Raw genomic sequence first — 27,641 nt, 5'->3', positions numbered from 1 at the left:
CTAAATGCCCTTTTAAGGGCAATGCCCATCCAAATGCCCTTTTCAGGGCAATGTGGAGCTTAGGTTTTTTAGATAGGATTTTATTTGGGGGGTTTGGTTGTGTGGGTGGTGGGTTTTACTTTTGGGTGGTCGTTTGTGTTTTTTTTTACAGGCAAAAAAGCTGATTTCTTTTGGGGCAATGCCCCGCAAAAGGCCCTTTTAAGGGCCATTGGTAGTTTATTGTAGGCTAGGGGTTTTTTTTATATTTGGGGGGGGCTTTTTATTTTGATAGGGCTATTAGATTAGGTGTAATTAGTTTAAATATTTGATAATTTATTTTAAATTTTATGTAATTTAGTGGGTTTTTTATTGGTATAGTGGTAATTTAATTAATTGTATTTAATTAATGTAATTTATTTAATTGTAGTGTAAGGTTAGGTGTTAGTGTAACTCAGGTTAGGTTTTATTTTACAGGTACATTTGTATTTATTTTAGCTAGGTAGCTAGTGAATAGTTAATAACTATTTACTAACTAGTCTACCTAGTTAAAATAAATACAAACTTAGCTGTGAAATAAAAATAAAACATAAGCTAGATACAATGTAACTATTAGTTATATTGTAGCTATTTTAGGGTTTATTTTACAGGTAAGTATTTAGTTTTAAATAGGAATTATTTAGTTAATGATAGTAATTTTTATTTAGATTTATTTTAATTATATAAAAGTTAGTGGGTGTTAGGGTTAGACTTAGGGTTAGGTTTAGGGGTTAATAACTTTAGTATAATGGCGGCGATGTTAGGGACAGCAGATTAGGGGTTAATAACAGTAATGTAGGTTGCGGCGATGTTAGGGACAGCAGATTAGGGGTTAATAATATTTAACTAGTGTTTACGATGTGGGAGTGTGGTGGTTTAGGGGTTAATATGTTTATTATAGTGGCAGCGATGTCGGGAGCAGCAGATTAGGGGTTAATAATTTTATTTTAGTCTTTGCGATGCGGGAGGGCCTCGGTTTAGGAGTTAATAGGTAATTTATGGGTGTTAGTGTACTTTTTAGCACTTTAGTTATGAGTTTTATGTTACGGCTTTGTAACGTAAAACCCATAACTGCTGACTTTCAGTTTATGGTACGGATCTTGATGGTATAGGCTGTACCACTCACTTTTTGGCCGGACAGGAAAACTCGTAATACCGGCGCTATGGAAGTCCCATTGAAAAATTACTTTTTAAAAGCTGCGGTAGTTAAGTTGCATGACGACCAAAAAAGTGTGCGGTACAGCTATACCTGCAAAACTCATAATACCAGCGGTAGTGAAAAAGAGCCATACCGCAAAACTCGTAATCTAGCCGTTTCTTAATTAATTATAAAATAATTTGTTAAAAGTGAATTCCATACAGTTCTGTGTTAGGCATCCAAATCTCTTCAAAGTTATTTGCTTTGTTATATTTACCTAATAACATTTTAAATTGTTTTGTTAGTATCTGAATATCTATACATTTTCAATTTGTTTGTTTTATAGATGGAATATCTTTACTTATCCAATTTTTCTAAATAAGTTGTCATAAACTAAACTTTACTGTTACCCTTAGCAGACAATTTCAACATAAAATGAAATGCTTTGAAAACCACTGCAGAGACCAAATACAAACACGGACACGAACTTGTGCATTTCGATGTGTTGAACATGTGGCAAATAGCCTTCTAAGTACTCCATTAGCGGCTCGGAATTATCTGTCCTGTGACTGCTTCCCATTGTCCTCTGTAGAAAGGGCTAATGTTTGTGTTCTTTTAATTTAAGTTTGTTATCAAGCACACTATTGTTTTATTCAGTGTTATGAGAAAGCACACTATTGTTTTATTCAGTGTTATGAGAAAGCACATACCAATTACTGTGACTCAGAGAAAGTACACAGGGGTCACAGCACTTTGTTGAACTGTCAGATGTTGCATTCAAGCAACAAAAGTGCTTTCTGTAGACCAATAAAATGCTATGAAAACACCCATAGGTAGTGAGCAAAAAATAAAAAAATCTTGTTTTCTGAATAATACTGGGAAAGAAGGAAATAAAGAAAGATTATCTTATTATTTAATAACAATTTAGCAATGTCCCTTTCAGCCAATAGATATCTAAGCTTCACTTATTTTTCTTGTCTAATCCTATATACTATATGTAAACTAAAATATATTCGCCTAGATTACGAGTTTTCTTTAGAGGCTGTGTGGTGCTAACGAGCAGTTTATGCTCACCGCTCACTTACAGACAACGCAGGTATTACGGGATTTTACAAACCCGGCGTTAGACGCAAAAAAGTGAGCGTAGAGCAAAATTTTGCTCCACATCTCACATCAATACCAGCGCTGCTTACGTTAGCGGTGAGCTGGTAAAATGTGCTCGTGCACGATTTCCCCATAGGAATCAATGGGGGAGTGCCGGCTGATAAAATACCTGCAAAAAAGCAGTGTAAAGCTCCTAACGCAGCCCCATTGATTCCTATGGGGAAATACATTTTATGTCTACACCTAACACCCTAACATGAACCCTGAGTCTAAACACCCCTAATCTTACACTTATTAACCCATAATCTCCCGCCCCCGACATACCGACACCTGCATTATATTGTTAACCCCTAATCTGCTGCTCCGGACACCGCTGCCACCTACATTATACTTATGAACCCCTAATCTGCCGCCCCCAACATCGCAGACACATTTTATTTATTAACCCCTACTCTGCCTCCCCCAATGTTGCCACAACCTACCTACATTTATTAACCCCTAATCTTCCACCCCCAATGTTGCCGCCACTATAATAAAGTTATTAACCCCTAAATCTAAGTCTAACCCTAACACCCCCTAACTTAAATATAATTAAAATAAATCTAAATAAAATTACTACAATTCACTAAATAATTCCTATTTAAAACTAAATACTTACCTATAAAATAATCCCTAAGATAGCTACAATATAACTAATAGTTACATTGTAGCTAGCTTAGGGTTTATTTTTATTTTACAGGCAACTTTGTATTTATTTTACTAGGTAGAATAGTTATTAAATAGTTATTAACTATTTAATAACTACCTAGTTAAAATAAAGACAAATTTACCTGTAAAATAAAACCTAACCTAAGTTGCAATTACACCAAATACTACACTACAATTAAATTAATAACCTAAATTAAATACAATTAATTACAATATTTTTTTTATCTAAAGTACAAAAGAATACAAACACTAAATTACAGAAAATAATAAAGAAATTACAAGATTTTTAAACTAATTACACCTAATCTAATCCCCCTAACAAAATAAAAAAGCCCCCCCCCCAAAAAAAAAAATGCCCTACCCTACACTAAATTACAAATAGCCCTTAAAAGGGCCTTTTGCGGGGCATTGCCCCAAAGAAATCAGCTTTTTTACCTGTAAAAAAAATTACAATTCCCCCCCAACATTAAAACCCACCACCCACACAACCAACCCTACTCTAAAACCCACCCAATTCCCCCTTAAGAAAATCTAACACTAACCCCCTGAAATCACCCTACTGGGAGACGTCTTCACCCAGCCGAGCAGATGTGGTCCTCCAGACAGGCAGAAGTCTTCATCCAACCGGATCAGAAGTGGTCCTCCAGGCGGGTCCTCTTCATCCAGATGGCATCTTCTATCTTCATCCATCCGGCGCGGAGCGGGTCCATCTTCAAGACATCCGATGTGGAGCATCCTCTTCTGACGATGGCCGACGACTGAATAGAGGTTCCTTTAAATGGCGTCATCCAAGATGGCGTCCCTTCATTTCCGATTGGCTGATAGAATTCTATCAGCCAATCTGAATTAAGGTATAAAAAATCATATTGGCTGATGCAATCAGCCAATAGGATTGAACTGGCATTCTATTGGCTGATTGGAACAGCCAATAGATTGCCAGCTCAATCCTATTGGCTGATTGGATCAGCCAATAGGATTGAAGTTTAATCCTATTGGCTGATTGCATCAGCCAGTAGGATTTTTTCTATCTTAATTCGGATTTGCTGATTCTATCAGCCAATCGGAATTGAAGGTAAGCCATCTTAGATGACGTCATTTAAAGGAACCTTCATTCAGTCGTCGGCCGTCGTCAGAAGAGGATGCTCTGCGTCGGATGTCTTGAAGATGGACCCACTCCGTGCCGGATGGATGAAGATAGAAGATGCCGTCTGGATGAAGACTTCTGCCCGTCTGGAGGACCACTTCTGCCCGGTTGGGTGAAGATGTCTCCCGGTAGGGTGATCTTCATGGGTAAGTGTTAGGTTTTTTAAAGGGGGGAGTCGGTGGGTTTTAGAGTAGGGTTGGTTGTGTGGGTGGTGGATTTTAATGTTGGGGGGATTTGTAATTTTTTTACAGGTAAAAGAGCTGATAACTTTGGGGCAATGCCCCGCAAAAGGCCCTTTTAAGGGATATTTGTAATTTAGTGTAGAGTAGGGCTTTTTTTATTTTGGCAGGTTTTTTTTATTTTGTTAGGGGGAAGGGGATTAGATTAGGTGTAATTAGTTTAAAAATCTTGTAATTTCTTTATTATTTTCTGTAATTTAGTGGGGGTTTTTGTACTTTAGATAATTTTTTTTTAATTGTATTTAATTTAGGTAATTAATTTAATTGTAGTGTAGTGTTAGGTGTAATTGTAACTTAGGTTAGGTTTTATTTTACCGGAAAATTTGTCTTTATTGTAACTAGGTAGTTATTAAATAGTTAATAACTATTTAATAACTATTCTACCTAGTTAAAATAAATACAAAGTTGCCTGTAAAATAAAAATAAACCCTAAGCTAGATACAATGTAACCATTGTAAGTATTTAGTTTTAAATAGGAATAATTTATTGAATTGTAGTAATTTTATTTAGATTTATTTAAATTATATTTAAATTAGGGGGTGTTAGGATTAGGGTTAGACTTAGGTTTAGGGGTTAATAACTTTATTATAGTGGCGGCGACATTGGGGGCGGCAGATTAGGGGTTAATAAATGTAGGTAGGTGTTGGCGATGTTAGGGCCAGCAGATTAGGGGTTAATAATATTTAAGTAGTGTTTGCGATGCGGGAGTGAGGCGGTTTAGGGGTTAATATATTTATTATAGTGGCGGCGATGTCCGGACCCCGACGCAACTAAATAAATTGTTTAACCCCTAAACCGCCGCTCCCGGACCCTGCCACCACCTATATTAAACTTATTAAGCCTCAATCTGCCCCCCTACACCGTTGCCACCTATAATAAATTTATTAACCCCTATCCTGCCCCCCCTACACCGCCGCAACCTATAATAAAATTATCAACCCCTAAACCTAAGTCTAACACTAACCCTAACATCCCCCTATCTTAAATATTAATTAAATAAATCTAAATAAATATAACTCTTATTAAATTAATTATTCCTATTTAAAAATAAATACTTACCTATAAAATAAACCCTAATACAGCTACAATATTACTAATAATTACATTGTAGCTATCTTAAGATTTATATTTATTTTACAGGTAACTTTGTATTTATTTTAACTAGGTACAATAGTTATTAAATAGTTATTAACTATTTAATAATGACCTAGCTAAAAGAAATACAAAATTACCTGTAAAATAAATCCTAACCTAAGTTACAATTAAACCTAACACTACACTATCATTAACTTAATTAACTACAAATACCTACAATTAAATAAAAAAAATAAGTTACAAAAATTAAAAAAAAACTGTTACAAAAAATAAAAAAATATTACAAGATTTTTAAGCTAATTACACCTCATCTAAGCCCCTTAATAAAATAACAAAGCCCACCAAAATAAAAAAATGCCCTACCCTATTCTACATTACAAAAGTTAACAGCTCTGTTACCAGCCCTTAAAAGGGCCTTTTGCGGGGCATGCCCTAAAGTAATTGCATGTTAAAAAAAATACAACCCTCCCCCAACATTAAAACCAACCACCCACATACCCCTACTCTAACCCACCCAAACCCCCCTTAAAAAAAACCTAACACTAACCCCCTGAAGATCTCCCTACCTTGAGCCTTCTTCAGCCAGCTGACCAGAAGAGGCCGAAGTCATCATCCAAGTGGCGCTGAAGAGGTCTTCCATACGATAGAAGTCTTCATCCATGCGGCGTCTTCAATCTTCAGCCATCCGGAGCGGAGCCTTCTTCAAATGAGCCGATGCGGAGCCATCCTCTTCCAATGACGCCTACCTGATGAATGGATATTCCTTTAAGTGACGTCATGCAAGATGGTGTCCCTCGAATTCCGATTGGCTGATAGGATTCTAGCAGCCAATCGGAATTAAGGTAGGAAAAATCTGATTGGCTGATGCAATCAGCCAATCAGATTGAGCTCGCATTCTATTGGCTGATCGGAACAGCCAATAGAATGCGAGCTCAATCTGATTGGCTGATTGGATCAGCCAATCGGATTGAACTTGAATTTTTCCTACCTTAATTCCGATTGGCTGATAGAATCCTATCAGCCAATCGGAATTTGAGGGACGCCATCTTGGATGACGTCACTTAAAGGAATACCCATTCGTCGGGTAGGCATCGTTGGAAGAGGATGGCTCCGCGTCGGCTCGTTTGAAGAAGGCTCCGCTCCGCTCCGGATGGATGAAGATTGAAGACGCCGCATGGATGAAGACTTCTATCGGATGGAAGACCTCGTTAGCGCCCCTTGGATGATGACTTCGGTCGCTGCGGATGTCCTCTTCTGTTCCATCGGTGGTTGGCTGGCTGAAGACGACTCAAGGTAGGGAGATCTTCAGGGGGTTAGTGTTAGGTTTTTTTTAAGGGGGGTTTGGGTGGGTTAGAGTAGGGGTATGTGTGGGGGTTTTAATGTTGGGGGGTTGTATTTTTTTTACCATGCAAAAGATCTGATTACTTTGGGGCATGCCCCGCAAAAGGCCCTTTTAAGGGCTGGTAATAGAGCTGTTAACTTTTGTAATGTAGAATAGGGTAGGGCATTTTTTTATTTTGGGGGGCTTTGTTATTTTATTAGGGGGCTTAGATTAGGTGTAATTAGCTTAAAAATCTTGTAATATTTTTTATTTTTTGTAACTTAGTTTTTTTATTTTTTGTACTTTAGTTAGTTTATTTAATTGTATTTAATTGTAGGTATTTGTAGTTAATTATATTAATTAAGTTAATGATAGTGTAGTGTTAGGTTTAATTGTAACTTAGGTTAGGATTTATTTTACAGGTAATTTTGTATTTCTTTTAGCTAGGTCGTTATTAAATAGTTAATAACTATTTAATAACTATTGTACCTAGTTAAAATAAATACAAAGTTACCTGTAAAATAAATATAAATCCTAAGATAGCTACAATGTAATTATTAATTACATTGTAGCTATCTTAGGGTTTATTTTACAGGTAAGTATTTAGTTTTAAATAGCAATAATTTATTTAATGATAGTGTAGTGTTAGGTGTAATTGAAACTTAGGTTAGTTTTTATTTTACAGGTGAATTTGACTTTATTTTATCTAGATAGCTATTAAATAGTTAATAACTATTTAATAGCTATTGTAACTAGTTAAAATAAATTTAAATTTGCCTGTAAAATAAAAATAAATCCTAAAATAGCTACAATATAATTATTAGTAATATTGTAGCTATATTAGGGTTTATTTTATAGGTAAGTATTTAGTTTTAAATAGGAATAATTAATTTAATAAGAGTTATATTTATTTAGATTTATTTAATTAATATTTAAGATAGGAGGGTGTTAGGGTTAGTGTTAGACTTAGGTTTAGGGGTTAATAATTTTATTATAGGTTGCGGCGGTGTAGGGGGGGCAGGATAGGGGTTGATAAATTTATTATAGGTGGCGACAGTGTAGGGGGGGCATATTAGGGGTTAATAAGTTTAATATAGGTGGCGGCGGGGTACGGGAGCGGCGGTTTAGGGGTTAAACAATTTATTTAGTTGCGGCGGGGTCCGGGAGTGGGGGTTTAGGGGTTTATATATTTATTATAGTTGCAGCGGGGTCCGGGATCGGCGGTTTAGGGGTTAATAAATTTATTACAGTGGCGGTAGGCTCCGGGAGCGGCGGTTTAGGGGTTAGCATGTTTAATATAGGTGGCGGCAGTGTAGGGGGGCAGATTAGGGGTGTTTAGACTCGGGGTACATGTTAGGGTGTTAGGTGTACACAATTCCCATAGGAATCAATGGGATGTCGGGCAGCAGCGAACATGAACTTTCGCTATGGTCAGACTCCCATTGATTCCTATGGGATCCGCCACCTCCAGGGCGGCGGATTAAAAACCAGGTACGCTGGGCCGGAAAAGTGTAGAGCGTACCTGCTAGTTTTTTTGATAACTAGCAAAAGTAGTCAGATTGTGCCGAACTTGTGTCCGGAACATCTGGAGTGACGTAAGAATTGATCTGTGTCGGACTGAGTCCGGCGGATCGTATGTTACGTCACTAAATTCTACTTTTGCTGGTGTGTAGGGCTTGATAACTTAGGCGAATCAGCCTCGCCACAAATACGCTGCAGAATTACAGCGTATTTGAGGTTGACGGCTTGATAACTAGAGGCCATAGTTTCTAGATATTAATAATTCAGTATTAACAATAGACGTGCATGGTCGAAAAATTTGTTTTCGTTCGTTTTGGATCGATTCAGATTTTTTCGAATTTCGGTTCGGATCGATTCAAATTCGGAAAAAGTTTAATGAATTTGTTTCGGATTCGTTTCGGATTCATTCGGATTCAAATAAATTCGGCTGGATTTGGTTCGATTTGGTTCGGTTTGATTTGGAAATTCGGAATTTTGGTATGTGTTAGGTAGGATGTGCTGTGTATTAGACTAGTATTATGTACTGTATATTAGGTGTAACCCATAGCAGAGGGATATAACCTAATATACTGTACAATACTAGTGTAATCCATGGCCATCCAAATCTACCGAATAAATCCAAACTAATTTGGATTTATTCAGTAGATTCAGTACTACCGTAATTCGGAAATTCGAATTGATCCGAATCTCCGAATTTAACAAATTCGTCCGAATTTGGATTCGGAACAAATCAAAACGCACATGTCTAATTAACAATACAGTGGGGCAAAAAAGTATTTAGTTAGCCACCAATTGTGCAAATACTCCCACTTCAGAAGATGAGAGAGGCCTGTAATTTTCATCATAGGTATACCTCAACTATGAGAGACAAAATGTAGAAATAAATCCAGACAATCACATTGTCTGATTTGGAAAGAATTTATTTGCAAATTATTGTGGAAAATAAGTATTTGGTCAATATAAAAAGTTTATCTCAATACTTTGTTATATATCCTTTGTTGGCAATGACAGAGGTCAAACATTTTCTGTAAGTCTTCACAAGGTTGTCACACACTGTTGCTGGTATGTTGGCCCATTCCTGCATTCAGATCTCCTCTAGAGCAGTGATGTTTTGGGGCTGTCACTGGGCAACACAGACTTTCAACTCCCTCCAAAGGTTTTCTATGGGGTTGAGATCTGGAGACTGGCTAGGGCACTCCAGGACCTTGAAATGTTTTTTACGAAGCCACTCCTTCGTTGCCCGGGCAGTGTGTTTGGGATCATTCGGTACTACCGTAATTCGGAAATTTGAATCGATCCGAATCTCCGAATTTAACAAATTCGTCCGAATTTGGATTCGGAACAAATCGAAACGCACATGTCTAATTAACAATACAGTGGGGCAAAAAAGTATTTAGTCAGCCACCAATTGTGCAAGCTCTCCCACTTAAGAAGATGAGAGAGGCCTGTAATTTTCATCATAGGTATACCTCAACTATGAGAGACAAAATGTAGAAATAAATCCAGACAATCACATTGTCTGATTTGGAAAGAATTTATTTGCAAATTATGGTGGAAAATAAGTATTTGGTCAATATAAAAAGTTTATCTCAATACTTTGTTATATATCCTTTGTTGGCAATGACAGAGGTCAAACGTTTTCTGTAAGTCTTCACAAGGTTGTCGCACACTGTTGCTGGTATGTTGGCCCATTCCTGCATGCAGATCTCCTCTAGAGCAGTGATGTTTTGGGGCCGTCGCTGGGCAGCATGGACTTTCAACTCCCTCCAAAGGTTTTCTATGGGGTTGAGATCTGGAGACTGGCTAGGCCACTCCAGGACCTTGAAATGTTTTTTACAAAGCCACTCCTTCATTGCCCGGGCAGTGTTTTTGGGATCATTGTCATGCTGAAAGACCCATCCACGTTTCATCTTCAATGCCCTTGCTAATGGAAGGAGGTTTGCACTCAAAATCTCACGATACATGGCCCCATTCATTCTTTCATGTACACCGATCAGTCGTCCTGTTCCCTTTGCAGAGAAACAGCCCCAAAGCATGATGTTGCCACCCCCATGCTTCACAGTAGGTATGGTGTTCTTTGGTTGCAACTCAGCATTCTCTCTCCTCCAAACACGACAAGTTGTGTTTCTACAAAACAGTTCTACTTTGGTTTCATCTGACCATATGACATTCTCCCAATCTGCTTCTGGATCATCCAAATGCTCTCTAGCATACTTCAGACGGGCCCGAACATGTACTGGCTTAAGCAGGGGGAGAAGTCTGGCACTGCAGGATCTGAGTCCCTGGTGGCGTAGTGTGTTACTGATGGCCGTCTCATCATTTCAGGGGTTATTCCCTTTTGGAGCCCTTATCTGAATTGGTTGATTCTTTTCTCCAGCCCATAGTGGTTAGCCTCATGAGTTATATTAGGGATGCCACCCAGGTTTTAAGAACAGTACAGGATATCACATGGGAAGAGACATACAGATTCGTGACTATAGATGTTGCTTCTCTTTACACCTCCATTCCACACCAGCAGGGGCTCGAGGCAGTGTCCTTTGTTTTGGATAATTACTCCAATTATTCGGTGGAGGTTAAACAGTTTCTTATTTTGGCCATCGAATTTTTATTAACTAACAATTTTTTCTTGTTTGAGGGATGTTGCTATCTCCAGAGGTGTGGAACGGCAATGGGGGCAAAGTTTGCCCCCTCCTATGCCAATTTCTATATGGGATGGTGGGAGCTGTTCCACGTCTATGGAGATGGCAACCCTCATAAGAATAATATTATATATTTTGGACGCTATATCGATGACCTGTTGCTGGGGTGGAATGGAGATAGTAGTAGTGTGGAGGATTTTATTAAATACATCAATACCAATGAGGCAAATCTTAAATTCACTTTTGAACAACATCCACTACACACTAAATTTCTGGACATTGAGCTTTCTGCTCAAATATTAACAAAGACTGTGGATACTAATTTATATAGTAAACTGACCAGTGGGAACACTATCCTTAACTTTCAATCTTGCCATCCCAAGCACGTCCTAAAAGCCATACCCAAAAGTCAGTACATCAGAACACGCAGAATCTGTTCTAATGATACCCTGTTCAATGAACAAATTGACATTTTGGAGGGGAGGCTTTTGGAACGTGGGTATCCACCTAATTTGTTAAAATCCACAAGAGAACAAATCAGTCAAATTCCACGTAGTCAGCTATTGACATATAAGAGATTTGATAGAACTCCATCTACTAGGGAAGTTTGCAGAGATAAACTTATCTTTAGCACTCCTTATAGCTTGGAGTTCAACAAAATTTGTAACCTGATTAGAGAAAGTCTACCTATTCTTGCTACTGATCCCTCTCTGGAAAGGGTAGCTAATGGCTGCAAATGTGTAGCTAGGAAAGCCATCAATATTGGCAACATAGTAGCTCCTTCACAATTGCCAATACAGAGAACATGTACCTGGTTACCTCAGAGAATGGGATTTTTTAGATGCAAAGCAAAAATATGCAAATACCTGCAACTATGTGGTGGAGGGTGATTGCTTTCATTCCTCAGTTACAAATAAGTCATATCGAATTAGACACAAATTGAACTGCAAATCTACTTTTGTAGTTTATCTTTTGACCTGCAGGGGGTGCCAGATCCAATACGTTGGAAAAACCCAGCGAATGCTCAGGGACAGAGCACTTGAACACATCAGGGATATTGATAACCCTGATGTCTTCACGCCTGTTGCTAAGCATTTTAAAAATATGCATGATGCTGACTCATCCCTAGTATCATTTCAGGCCATTGATTATATCCCAAACCATTCTAGGGGGGGAGACAGGGAATATAAACTGAGCTATAAGGAGGCTCAGTGGATATTCACTTTCAATACTAGATATCCGCTTGGCATTAATATGGAATCTGATGTTAATCTATTTATCTAATGTTCATTCATATGACAAGTCCTGGTCTCTCCTGGTTCCCCAAAAGAACTTTTATATAACATATTTTCATTGCATAGTTGACAATTCATAATGTTATTAATATATACATTTTTTCAATGTTAGCTATTTCATTATCCTCTCACATGTTAAACGTCTGTGTATTCTATTTGGCAATTATCTGTATAGGCAGGGTTAAGTACACACATGTTTGTATTTTTGGTGATTGATTGTCCTTAAAAGGTGTATCCAGTGCTTGCAATCAACAGCAGTGAACAAGTGTGGAGGCCCCACACGAAACATGTTTGCCGTGTCTTGCAATACTGGAACACCATTATTGAATCTGTGAGTTGCATCTCACATTCCCTGTTTTTAATTGCGCTCTACTACCAATAAAAGAAATTTCTATTTTTACAACAAGAGTCACTGTGCGTTTCCTGGGGAGGAGTTGCGATAGACGTACCTGTTTTCCTGTTTGTTACTGATGGTAGCCTTTGTTATGTTGGTCCCAGCTCTCTGCAGGTCATTCAATAGGTCTCCCCCGTGTGGTTCTGGGATGTTTGCTCACCGTTCTTGTGATCATTTTGACCCCACGGGGTGAGATCTTGTGTGGAGCCCCAGATCGAGGGAGATTATCAGTGGTCTTGTAAGTCTTCCATTTTCTAATTATTGCTCCCACAGTTGATTTCTTCACACCAAGCTGCTTGCCTATTGCAGATTCAGTCTTCTTAGCCTGGTGTAGGTCTACAATTTTGTTTCTGGTGTCCTTCGACAGCTCTTTGGTCTTCACCATAGTGGAGTTTGGAGTGTGACTGTTTGAGGTTGTGGATAGGTGTATTTTTTTTTTTTTTTCAAAAATAGTTTTATTTTACAGATAATAAAGTTATACATCATAAGTGCACTTTTGATAGGATTACAAGTCAATATGACTTTACAGCTGTATGGGTTGTACATGTACAGTGCTGTTTACAAATATGCATGTAGTGAGAAAGGTAATGAACAATAAATCATATAGTAACAGATTAAACGAATAAACAACAAACACAACAAAAAACAACACATTGTGCTTCCTGTTGCCCCTCATGTTTTCCCCCTCTGGTATCTCATGGTCGGTTTCCACCTCCTCTGACAGTATCTAGTGTCGTATGTTTCAGTGTTTTATATCCTATTGGTATCAAACTTATTCCTCAAGTATTCTTCCCATAAAATCTTAATCTGTATGTACTTGTCTAACCTTCGTTGTTTAAGGTAGTGGTATTCCTCTAGCTGTATAGTGCGATTGCACTCCTGAACCCATTGCGCAGCGGTTGGGATTATAGAACTTTTCCAGTTCTTGACTATTAGTTTCTTAATGCTGTTACTTGCTATGTTAAATAATTTAGTTTGTTCTGAAGTGAATTTTTTGGGGACTAAGTGAAACAGCCACAAGAGTGGGTCTATTGGTAAGGCTTTATCTAGTAACTTTGATGTTTCCTTTGAGATTTCATCCCATATTGGGGTTATTTTAGGGCAAAGCCACCAGATATGTGCCATATGGCCGATTTGATCATGGCACCTCCAGCAGAGGTTGGAGGCTTCTCTGAATATTTTCTGGCATCTTGATGGAGTAAGATACCATCTATGGAGAATTTTCAGGTTTAACTCAATGAGATTACTAGATGTGGCGGATCTCTTAATGGCTATAAATATCTTAGAGGCGTCGATGTGTGATATCTGAATTCCCAATTCCTCCCCCCATCTGTTGATGAAGTGAGGGGTGTGACCTGGTGGATTTTGTTTCAGTAGTGCATAAATCATTGATAAGGTGTGTTTTGTAGGAGATTCTTTATGGCATAGGGACTCGAATGTCGTTAGAGGCCTCAGCATATTCCTTTTATGCGGATGTCCTGACAGGTAATTGTAACACTGCATATAAAAATACCAATCTCTGAAACAATTAAAGCCTTGTTCGGTTAGGGCCGTTCTAGGGAACAGCTGAGTTTCAGTACCTAGGTGGCACATCATCAATTCCCTGTCCGGTTGTGTGTCATTTTTTATCTTTGCTACTAGGCCAGGGGTAAATTCTTTATTAGAGATGAAAGAGGTAAGGGGAGAGTAAGTGGACGAAATGTTGGGGTGCTCTACTAATATCTTTTCCCATATCAGCATGGTCTCCTGTACTGTGTGTGCGACGTATATCTGGGGTGATCTAGTAATTGATGGTGTCCAGCATCTTGTGCCTAAATGCAATGTACCGGCTATGTCATGTTCGAGGCGAACCCAGATTTTAAAGTCAAAGTTAGTATACCAGTCCACTATTCTCTGTAAGTGTGTGGCCTTCCAATATGCGACGAGGTCAGGTACCCCCATTCCCCCGTTATCTAGTGTCTGATACATGTCCTTCCTATTGATCCGAGCGTGTCGTTTGTTCCATATAAATTCAAATATTTTAGTTTGCAGGGACGTAAGAAAAGTGCGTGGAAGGGCTATGGGTAGTGTCTGTATAATATATAATATTTTTGGCAGAATACTCATCTTAATGGCACTGATCCTGCCTATCCAGGATAGAGGTTTTCTACGCCAGGAAGACAGGGTGGATACTATTGATGATTGAAGTGGTAGGAAATTTGTCTCGAATATTTGAGTAATCTTTGGGGTTAAAAATATCCCTAGATATTTCAGTTTGCTTTTTTGCCACTTAAATGTACATATACGTGAGATAGGTATTAAATCCCCCTCTGGTATGTTTATGTTTAGGATTTCTGATTTATTCTGATTGATAAGAAAGTTTGAAATCTTTCCAAATGCATCTAGCTGTTTCAATAATTCTGGTATAGATTGTCTGGGGTTCGTCAAGAAAAAAAGCACGTCATCTGCATATAAAAGCATCTTATGTTGATGTCCCTTAACCTCAACTCCTTCAATGTCTACCGTGTTTCTAACCTTAAGTGCAAGCATTTCTATGACGCAGGCAAACAAGAGCGGGGACAGGGGGCATCCCTGCCTAGTTCCGTTAGATATCACAAATGGGGCTGATAGAGATCCGTTTACCCGGATTCTAGCTGTCGGACAGTGGTACATTGCAAATACCCTATCTACAAATGTCTCGCCAAGGCCCATTCTCATAAGGACCACCCGGAGGAACTGCCAGTTGACCCGGTCGAACGCCTTTTCAGCATCTGTGGATATTACCACAGTTGGGACACCACGATTATTAACATAATCTATCAAATTAAGGGCTCGTACAGTGTTGTCTTTGGCTTCCCTTGTGGGAACGAAGCCCACTTGGTCAGCGTGGATTAAGTTTGGGAGTAAGGCGTTCAACCGGGTCGCCAGCAGCTTGGCATATATTTTCACGTCGGTGTTCAATAGTGATATCGGTCTATAGTTTTCGACTCTTGAGTGGTCTTTACCTTCCTTTGGGATTAGTGTTATGTGTGCAGCGAGGGAATTGTTAAGGAATGGTTCTTTACCGGAAATGGAGTTAAAGAGGGTCAGCATGTGTGGAGCTAGAATCTTACTGTATTTTTTATAATAGTAGTTAGTGAAGCCGTCTGGGCCAGGGGTTTTTCCGGTCGGTAGGTCTTTTATGGCCAGTAGGAGTTCTCTCATATTGAAAGGGGAATTAAGGGATTCTTTTTGTTCCTGGGTGATCTGTGGTATGTCAAAGTCCTTGAGGAAAGATTCTATGAGGTTAATATTAGTTGCGTCAGTAGGGGAAACAGTTGGTAAGTTGTAGAGGGACTCATAGTATGTGCGAAATGTCTCTGATATGCTAGAGGTAGAGTATACCATGCCTTTCCCTGGTCTACTGATAGACATAATATATGAGCGGTGAGTCCGTCGTTTCAATTTGCGTGCTAACAATCTACTACATCTATTGTCGCTGTCATAATAAGTTTGTTGTAGTTTGAGTGCAAGTAGTTTGCAATCTCTGTCTAAAAGGGTGCCAACTATTTCCCTCTGCGTCTGTAAATCCTTTTTCAATGTCGTGTCTGTCGGTGTTTTTTTAAGTTTCTCCTCAGTCAAGGTAATGTTGTTCAGTGCGGTCTGTAGTGCGGTGCACTGTTGTTTATGATTATGGGACTGTATACTGATAAGATCCCCTCTAAGTGTGCTTTTATGTGCTTCCCATATAAGTCTAAAATCATCTATGGATGCTACATTTAGTTGAAAGTATTCTTGCAGACGATTCTCTATTTTTTCTTGGTACAGTGGGTGGTCTAATAAATTATTGTCTAATTTCCAAAGAAATGTGGAGTGTGGGGCTGAGGGCCATTCAATAGAACAGGTCACCATAGAGTGATCCGTCCAGCCTGTGGGGATTATCGCTGACCTTATTGCCATGGACAAGCAGGACACGTCTAAAAGGATGTAGTCTATGCGGGAAAATCGGGAGTGTGGAAAGGAGAAGAAGGTATATTGGCGGTCTACCGGGTGATGTATCCTCCAGGTGTCGTGTACTGCTAGGTCTCTAATATGTTGTTTGATTCTATAAAGAACCCGGTTTGGTGTTGAGGAGAGCCCAGTTGATGTGTCTAATGCTGTGTTGAGAGAGACATTGAGATCCCCTCCTAGTATCAGTAGACCCCTTTTAATCTCAAGTATGGCATCTGAAAGGCGTTTGAAAAAGATGTCCTGCTGGGTGTTAGGGGCATATACACAGGCCATTGTGACTATTGTGTTATAGAGTTTGCCAGTCAAGATTAAATATCTGCCCTCTCGATCTCGTGTTAAGCTAAATAGAGTAAAGGGTATACCTCGTTTAATTAAGATTCCCACCCCATTGGTTTTACTATGGTTCGATGCAAAGTATGCCTCTCCAAACTTGTAACTAAATGTTTTGGGTTCTTTCTTGTGAAGGAAGTGGGTTTCCTGCAGCATTATGATATCCCCCTTGTTATCTTTAAAATCCTTAATAGCTATACTTCTTTTGTTTGGGGAATTAAGGCCCTTAGCATTAACTGTTATGATGTGCAGCTGTGCGTTATTGGGAGCCATTATATGTCAGTATGATCACGATCTGTCGCTTGGTAGTGGTGCTAGTGTCCACCTGTTGATAATGGGGAGTAGGTGTTAGAGTGAGGAGCCATACCTTATAAATCAATATACAGGTATTAGAAGGGGTATGTGTGATTATGTAAGCACAATGTGTAAAACAAAAACAAACATCAAGGATAACAACAACAAAAACAAAAGTAAACGAGTAAACATTAGAACATGTGAACACATCGCCGGAGCGGCTGAGGGATAGTCCCTCCGGCAAAACAGTTATCCTAATAGGATGTGGGGTCAGCCGGGTACTTAGGCCCAGGCAGAAGTGGAATTATTTAACATCCATTGAGAGGATGATATAAGTGGGTAAAAGTAACATGGTTCATATATTTTTGCACTATGGGAATGGCCTGGTTATGACAGGTTAAAACTATCCATATATAACGTAATTACTTCGTATAGTCACTAGAATTGTCTTTGTGGGCGTTTCAAGCAAATGAGTGCCTGTAGTTAAAATAAACAACAACAGATAATAAAGGCATGACAAGTGATTTTTACACCAATCTCACCCAACCATGGATCTTGGGAGACAATTAAGTCCTTCAATAATACATCATGAATTCAGTCTGTCTTTCCTCTTCTTATTAGCAACTTTGTGCCATTGTGTCCCTGCCAAGAGATGTGATGATGAAGCTGTGTTGTCAGGAGACTTCTCAGATAGTTGAGGCGGCTGGATTGATAGGCCCAAGCCCTTAGAGAAAGACTCCAGGTCTTGAGGCCCTCTGTAGGTGTGAATCTGGCCTTCCTTAGATACCACCAAACTAAAGGGAAACCCCCAACGATACTTGATATCATTCTCTTGTAGTGCAGTGGTGATAAATCGGACGTCTCTTCTACGTTGTAAAGTGCTTGGGCATAGGTCTGGGTAAATTTGTAGGGCATGATCCAGATACATTATTTTCCTCAGTTGTCTCGATTTGGACCAGATTTCCTCTCTGTCAGTGAATCTCAAAAATTTAAGGATAACATCCCTAGGGGGTGCACCAGTTGGTGGAGGTGGGCGCAGAGCCCGATGTACTCTTTCCAGTTCCATATCAGGTATATCTGGGTCCCCCATCAGATGGTGAAAGAGGTTCTGCATATATTCTCTAAGTTCAGAGCTTTTTATTGACTCTGGTATACCCCTTACTCTTAAGTTAGACCGCCGACTGCGGTTTTCAAGATCCTCAATTCTTTCTTGCATTGTTTCTATTTGCGAGGATTGAACGTTGGCATGTGTTTCTAGGCTCCCCACCATTTCAGAGATGGTAGTTTGCGTGTCTTCTACTTCCTCTACTCTGCACCCTAAGGCGTTTATGTCAGTTCTCATGGAGGTAAGCTCTTTAGTTATTAATGCCTTTAGGGAGGCAAAGTCCTCTTTTGATGGCAGGTTAGCAATGTCTTGTTTTAGTTGTGTAATATAAGAGGTAGCTATCTGTAATTCTGCAGCGCTTGATAAATCATGAGGAGTCTCATTAATATTTGCAGTCTGATGTGCAGGGTTGGTTGCTGTGTCTGGCAGTTGAAAGAATGTGCTCACAGAGACTGGCACATTGGTCTGGCTTTTCGGGAGCTTCTCTCCTTTATTCAAGCGTTTAGTCGTCATGTTTTGCTTAAGTGCTGGAGAGTGTTCAGTGGACCTGTATGCCCTTTCCCAGGATTATTGTTTGGAGGAGTAGATAATAACCATTCAAGTTGTTAGTGATGCCCCATTGAAATTTTACGGTCAGATGTGGTGTACATTTGTGATGGTTTACTGAGAGCAGAATGTGCACTCCACACCCTATTACGTTATTGCTACTCAGGGTCTTATATCTTCGGGCAGTGCTTTATGTCCTCCTCTCCTATCATAGTGAGGCCCATTTAATCAGGCATGCATTCGAGGTAACTTTTAAGTTTATGGGCGTTATATTTCTTTTTCTGCAACATTAGATGGCCCTTTGTCCCGCTGTGCGGTCGTTATGTGTTGCGTTTCATTTGGTTCAGCTTACCTCCATATATGAGCTGGGTCTGAGATGGGCTCCGGTATCTGTGTCCGCATGGCTCGCACACGGCCCTTTCCAATATGGCGGCGGTCGTTTTTCCTTTGCGGCTAAGTAACAGTCCGTTTTTAGCTTAGTCGCTTGTCAAATTGCCTTCATGTCATAGCGGTTAGTGTCCCCACATATTTAGGCGCCTGTATACCACTTTGAAAGCGATTCTTGCAGGTATATAGTCCTGGGTCTTTTTCCCCAGCACGGAGCTGATTCACACTGCGGCCATTTGCCTGCACGGCCGGACTCCGCCCCCCCTGTGGATAGGTGTATTTTATACTGATAACAAGTTCAAACAGGTGCCATTAATACAGGTAATGAGTGGAGGACAGAGGAGCCTCTTAAAGAAGAAGATACAGGACTGTGAGAGCCAGAAATCTTGCTTGTTTGTAGGTGACCAAATACTTATTTTCCACCATAATATGCAAATAAATTCATTCCAAATCAGACAATGTGATTGTCTGGATTTGTTTCCACATTTTGGGGGGTAGTTATCAAGCCGTCTACTTTTCTGGCTTCGCCGGCCCAATACGCCCGCCTAAGCTCGCCTACCTTCGCCGCCGCTGACCTGAAAAAATACGCCTAAGTTATCAAATAAAGCTGTCAAAAAGCCGCGGGGCGATGAGCAGCGGACTGTGACAGTTATCACTCATCCGATCTCGCTGCTCTTCGGCTTTTTCCCAGCTTTATTGCTAGCCTGTCACTAAGCACTCACACTAAACTACACTGTTCTATCCCTATACCGGCGCCCCCGGAGCCTCCCGCAACTCAATAAAGTTATTAACCCCTAAACCGCCGCTCCTAGACCCTGCCACAACACTTATAAATGTATTAACCCCTAAACCGCCACTCCCGGACACCACTGCCACCTACAGTATACCTAGTAACCCCTATCCTGCCCCCCCTACACCGTTGCCCTCTATTATAAAGTTATTAACCCCTATCCTGCTGATCCCGCACCTCTCTGCAACTAAATAAATAGTTTAACCCCTAAACCGCCGCTCCTTGAACCCGCCGCAACCTATATTAAACCTATTAACCCCTATCCTGCCCCCCCCTACACCGTTGTCACCTATAATAAATTTATTAACCCCTAATCTGCCTCCCCTACTCCGTCGCCCCCTATAATAAATTTATTAACCCCTATCCTGCCCCCCACTACACCGTCGCACTGTAATAAAATTATTAACCCCTAAACCTAAGTCTAACCCTAACGCCCCCCTAACTTAAATATTAATTAAATAAATCTAAATAAATTAACTCTTATTAACTAAATGAATCCTATTTAAAACTAAATACTTACCTTTAAAATAAACCCTAATATAGCTACAATATAAATAATAATTATATTCTAGCTATCTTAGGATTTATTTTTATTTTACAGGTACCTTTCAATTTATTATAACTAGGTACAATAGCTATTAAATAGTTATTAACTATTTAATAGCTTACCTAGCTAAAATAAAGAGAAATGTACCTGTAAAATAAATCCTAACCTAAGTTACAATTTCACCTAACACTACACTATACTTTAATAAATTATTCCTATTTAAAAATAAATACTTAGCTGTAAAATAAACCCTAAGATAGCTACAATATAATTAATAATTATATTGTAGCTATCTTAGGATTTATATTTATTTTACAGGTAACTTTGTATTTATTTTAGCTAGTTAGAATAGTTATTAAATAGTTATTAACTATTTAATAACTACCTAGCTAAAAGAAATACAAAATTACCTGTAAAATAAATCCTAACCTAAGTTACAATTAAACCTAATACTACACTATCATTAAATTAATTAAATAAACTACCTACAAATAACTACAATTAAATACAATTACATAAACTAACTAAAGTACAAAAAAAAAAGCTAAGTTACAAAAAATAAAAAAAATAAGTTACAAACATGTTAAAAATATTACAACAAGTTTAAGCTACTTACACCTAATCTAAGCCCCCTAATAAAATAACAAACCCCCCCAAAATAAATAAATGCCCTACCCTATTCTAAATTAAATAAAGTTCAAAGCTCTTTTACCTTACCAGCCCTTAAAAGGGCCATTTGTGGGGGCATGCCCCAAAGAAAACAGCTCTTTTGCCTGTAAAAGAAAAATACAACCCCCCCCCAACATTAAAACCCACCACCCACATACCCCTAATCTAACCCAAACCCCCCTTACAAAAACCTAACACTAATCCCCTGAAGATCATCCTACCTTGTCTTCACTCAGCCGAGCAGCGATGGAACCGAAGTGGACATCCGGAGCGGAAGAAGTTAATCCTCCAAGCGGCGCTGAAGAAATCTTCCATCCGATGAAGTCATCATCCAGGCGGCGCTGAAGAAAAGTCTTCGATCCGGCCGATGTCATCTTCAAAGAGACGCTGAAGAGGTCTTCTATCCGGGCGATGTCATCTTCCAAGCCGGGTCTTGAATCTTCCTCCCGCCGACGCGGAACCTCCTTCTTCACCGACGGACTACGACGAATGAAGGCTCCTTTAAGGGACGTCATCCAAGATGGCGTCCCCTCAATTCCGATTGGCTGATAGGATTCTATCAGCCAATCGGAATTAAGGTAGGAAAAATCTGATTGGCTGATGGAATCAGCCAATCAGATTGAGCTCGCATTCTATTGGCTGTTCCGATCAGCCAATAGAATGCGAGCTCAATCTGATTGGCTGATCAGATCAGCCAATCGGATTGAACTTGATTCTGATTGGCTGACTCCATGTTGGGGGGGGGGGTTGTATTTTTCTTTTACAGGCAAAAGAGATGTTTTCTTTGGGGCATGGTAAGGTAAAAGAGCTTTGAACTTTATTTAATTTAGAATAGGGTAGGGCATTTATTTATTTTGGGGGGGTTTGTTATTTTATTAGGGGGCTTAGATTAGGTGTAAGTAGCTTAAAATTGTTGTAATATTTTTAACATGTTTGTAACTTATTTTTTTATTTTTTGTACTTTAGTTAGTTTATGTAATTGTATTTAATTGTAGTTATTTGTAGGTAGTTTATTTAATTAATTTAATGATAGTGTAGTATTAGGTTTAATTGTAACTTAGGTTAGGATTTATTTTACAGGTAATTTTGTATTTCTTTTAGCTAGGTAGTTATTAAATAGTTAACTATTTAATAACTATTCTAACTAGCTAAAATAAATACAAAGTTACCTGTAAAATAAATATAAATCCTAAGATAGCTACAATATAATTATTAATTATATTGTAGCTATCTTAGGTTTTATTTTACAGGTAAGTATTTATTTTTAAATAGGAATAATTTATTAAAGTATAGTGTAGTGTTAGGTGTAATTGTAACTTAGGTTAGGATTTATTTTACAGGTACATTTCTCTTTATTTTAGCTAGGTAAGCTATTAAATAGTTAATAACTATTTAATAGCTATTGTACCTAGTTAAAATAAATTGAAAGGTACCTGTAAAATAAAAATAAATCCTAAGATAGCTAGAATATAATTATTATTTATATTGTAGCTATATTAGGGTTTATTTTAAAGGTAAGTATTTAGTTTTAAATAGGATTCATTTAGTTAATAAGAGTTAATTTATTTAGATTTATTTAATTAATATGTAAGTTAGGGGGGCGTTAGGGTTAGACTTAGGTTTAGGGGTTAATAATTTTATTACAGTGGCGGCGGCGTAGTGGGGGGCAGGATAGGGGTTAATAAATTTATTATAGGTGGCGATGGTGTAGGGGGGGCAGATTAGGGGTTATTAAATTTATTATAGGTGGCGACGGTGTAGGGGGGGCAGGATAGGGGTTAATACATTTAATATAGGTTGCGGCGGGTTCAGGGAACGGCGGTTTAGGGGTTAATACATTTATTATAGTTGCGGTGGGCTCCGGGAGCGGTGGTTTAGGGGTTAATATGTATAGAGTAGCTTGCGGTGGGCTCCGGGAGCGGCGGTTTAGGGGGTAATAACTTTATTTAGTTGCGGCGGTGTAGGGGGGGACAGATTAGTGGTGTTTAGACTCGTTGTACATGTTAGGGTGTAAGATGTAGACAGCTCCCATAGGAATCAATGGGATGTCTGTCAGCAGCGAACTTGTACTTTCGCTATGGTCAGACTCCCATTGATTCTTATGGGATCCGCCGCCTCCAGGGGTGGCGGTTTGAAAACCAGGTACGCTGGGCCGTAAAAGTGCCGAGCGTACCTGTTAGTTTTTTGATAACTAGCAAAAGTAGTGAGAATGTGCCGCACTTGTGTGCGGAACATCTGGAGTGACGTAAGAATCGATCTGTGTCGGACTGAGTCCGGCGGATCGAAGCTTACGTCACAAAATTCTACTTTTGCCGGTCTCGAGCCTTTGATAACTAAGGCGAATCAGCCTTGCCACAAATACGCTGTGGAATTCCAGCGTATTTGAGGTTGACGGCTTGATAACTAGGCCCCTTTGTCTCTCATAGTTGAGGTATACCTATGATGAAAATTACATGCCTCTCTCATCTTCTTAAGTGGGAGAACTTGCACAATTGGTTGCTGACTAAATACTTTTTTGCCCCACTGCATATTATATTTTATTGTGAAAAACATTGTTGCAAACACAAGTGCTATACATTGCTTAAAAGGATACTAACCCCAATTTTTTTCTTTCATGATTCAAATAGAGCATGCAATTTTAAGCAACTTTTTAATTTACTCCTATTATCATTTTTTCTTGATTCTCTTGCTATCTTTATTTGAAAAAGAAGGCATCTAAGCTAAGGAGCCAGACGGTTTTTGGTTCAGACCCTGGACAGCACTTGTTTATTGCATTTAGCCACCAATCAGCAAGCACAACCCAGGTTGTGAACCAAAAATGGGCCGACTTCTAAACTTACATTCTTGCTTTTCAAATACAGCAAGGGAACGAAGAAAAATTGATAATAGGAGTAAATTAGAAGTTGCTTAAAATTACATGCTCTATCTGAATCATGAGAGATAACATTTGGGTTTAGTGTCTCTTGAAGGCACATGCACACTCTTGAGCCTACCTCAGTATGCTCTCAATGAAAGGAGCTTAGTTTCAACAAATGATACCAAGAGAAAGAGGTACATTTGATAAGAGAATTACATTGGAAATTGTATTCTTTATCTAGGTGTTTTTTATGCTAGTCCTCTGACTAATGGGACAGTTTTTTGTGATCTCAGCCACCAATATGGGAATCCGCACTGTTCTCCACTTTACACATGAAAATAAGGGCTCACTGCCAGCCTCAAAGTAAATACCAAACATCAACTGTCAACAGCATTACTTTCAAGATTTTATTGTAGACTTAGTTCACATAAACAGAGCAACAATGTGAGTTGTTAACCCTTAGTTATACCAGTTTGTTTTAATGACGTCTGAACTAGAGCCTAGGTGAAATAATCACATTGAGAGCAGAGTAGTGATGATGGTTACTGATCAGCTGATTATTTCACCTGTTCTCTAGTTCAGATATTATTATTATTATTATACTTTATTTATGAAGCGCCATCATATTCCGCAGCGCTGTCCATGGGTACAATTTATTTAAATAAAACAATAATATAAAACTTCTAAGAGACAGGACATAATTTACAAACACATGCAGGAGGAATCGAGGGCCCTATTCCCGTGGGAACTTACAATATAGAATCAGCTGATGGGTGAGAGCAGAGTAGTGATGATGGTTACTGATCAGCTGATTATTTCACCTGTGCTCTAGTTCAGATATCATGAAAATCTGGCCTGTTGGTGTGCCCTGATCACTGGAGTTACAAACCACTGGGGTATCTAAATCATTTTATTTCAAATTTAACCCCTTGAGTGCTAACTATGACTCAGAGCCGACGCTAGCACTCTCCCACCTTGAGGGAGATCTGGGGTCTGCAGGTTCCTACCCCGGCGATCGGGCCTGCATAGTGACAGGCATCGCCAGGGCTTCACGTTATGCGTGGTGACGTCACGCGCAATGACGTGATGACGTCACCGTGCAAATTTATTTACAATTCACGTTAAGTATAGGAGAAGGAGCATGCTGCTTAGAAGCCTGTATCTCAGGCATCTAAGCAGCTACAGACCCCCAAGACCCACCGTTAGAATGGTAATTGCCTAACCTTTCCAACGGTGTAAGTATTGGGGATCTGAAAAAAAAAAGTTTAAAAAAATACATTTTAAAAAACAAACAAAAAAAAAAACCTTAAAACAGCTCAGCACCCAGGTGGGAAAGTGATGTCCCTTTAAGATTTAAAATCTGTTTAACCATTTTTCATTATGGGTTCCTTAAACACAAAGGTTTATTTGGTATCTCTGTTTATCTGGTATCTCTGTTTATCTGGTATCTCTTTGTCTATCTGGTATCTCTTTGATAACTAATAGCTCTTTAGATTTATATTTTTTTTATTTAACTTGTTTTTGATTGACATTTAGACATTGCTAAATGTGTTTTCTTTCATGTAATTAGCAAGAGTCCATGAGCTAGTGACGTATGGGATATACATTCCTACCAGGAGGGGCAAAGTTTCCCAAACCTCAAAATGCCTATAAATACACCCCTCACCACACCCACAATTCAGTTTTACAAACTTTGCCTCCGATGGAGGTGGTGAAGTAAGTTTGTGCTAGATTCTACGTTGATATGCGCTCCGAAGGCAAGTTGGAGCCCGGTTTTCCTCTCAGCGTGCAGTGAATGTCAGAGGGATGTGAGGAGAGTATTGCCTATTTGAATGCAGTGATCTCCTTCTACGGGGTCTATTTCATAGGTTCTCTGTTATCGGTCGTAGAGATTCATCTCTTACCTCCCTTTTCAGATCGACGATATACTCTTATATATACCATTACCTCTGCTGATTCTCGTTTCAGTACTGGTTTGGCTTTCTACAAACATGTAGATGAGTGTCCTGGGGTAAGTAAATCTTATTTTCTGTGACACTCTAAGCTATGGTTGGGCACTTTGTTTATAAAGTTCTAAATATATGTATTCAAACATTTATTTGCCTTGACTCAGAATGTTCAACTTTCCTTATTTTTCAGACAGTCAGTTTCATATTTGGGATAATGCATTTGATTTAATCATTTTTTCTTACCTTAAAAAATTTGACTTTTTTTCCCTGTGGGCTGTTAGGCTCGCGGGGGCTGAAAATGCTTCATTTTATTGCGTCATTCTTGGCGCGGACTTTTTTGGCGCAAAAATTCTTTTCCGTTTCCGGCGTCATACGTGTCGCCGGAAGTTGCGTCATTTTTTGACGTTATTTTGCGCCAAAAATGTCGGCGTTCCGGATGTGGCGTCATTTTTGGCGCCAAAAAGCATTTAGGCGCCAAATAATGTGGGCGTCTTATTTGGCGCTAAAAAATATGGGCGTCGCTTTTGTCTCCACATTATTTAAGTCTCATTTTTCATTGCTTCTGGTTGCTAGAAGCTTGTTCTTTGGCATTTTTTCCCATTCCTGAAACTGTCATTTAAGGAATTTGATCAATTTTGCCTTATATGTGTCATGAGCGCTTCCGTTCATCGCCGTGTCGCCGCGGCTCCCGGAACTCCTCTGTGTCTCTGACGTCATGTTGCTTAGCAACATGACGCTTTCTCTCTCACTCCTCTGATGACGGTTACGCTCCTGCCCTTTAAATCTCGGCGGGAGATCTGAATCTGGGCCCGTTTGTTTGTTTCCCTGGATTGTGAGTACCATATCAGTTTTGTTCTTCTGTGTACCGACTTCTGCCTGCCTGACCAAGCCTTTTGCCTAATCCCTTCTTGCTGATATTTGGACATTGACTTCTGCCTGCCTGACCTTGCCTGTAGCTATTACCCTTTTGCTGATACTTGGATGCCGACTTCTGCTTGCCTGACCCTGTCTTTTGCCTATACCTTTTGCTGATATTTTGATGCCGACTTCTGCCTGCCTGACCTTGCTTTGGCCTTTACCTTTAAACCTATTCTTTGTTAAACAACACCTGCTTAAAAGGGACATTTACTTTTACAAGCTGCAAAAGAGAACTTTGCCTTTCTGTTTGTTATACACCTGCTTAAAAGGGACATTTACTTTTACAAGCTGCAAAAGAGAACTTTGCCTTTCTGTTTGTTGTACACCTGCTTAAAAGGGACATTTACTTTTACAAGCTGCAAAAGAGAACTTTGCCTTTCTGTTTGTTATACACCTGCTTAAAAGGGACATTTACTTTTACAAGCTGCAAAAGAGAACTTTACCTTTCTGTCTGTTATAAACCTGCTTAAAGGGACATTATACTTTTACAAGCTGCAAAAGAGAACTTTGCCTTTCTGTTTGTTATACACCTGCTTAAAAGGGACATTTACTTTTACAAGCTGCAAAAGAGAACTTTGCCTTTCTGTCTGTTATAAACCTGCTTAAAGGGACATTATACTTTTACAAGCTGCAAAAGAGAACTTTTCCTTTGTTTTACAAGCCTGCT

Source organism: Bombina bombina, chromosome 9 (assembly GCF_027579735.1).
Source record: "Bombina bombina isolate aBomBom1 chromosome 9, aBomBom1.pri, whole genome shotgun sequence".
Lineage (NCBI taxonomy): Eukaryota > Metazoa > Chordata > Amphibia > Anura > Bombinatoridae > Bombina > Bombina bombina.
This window is presented reverse-complemented; position numbering follows the sequence as displayed.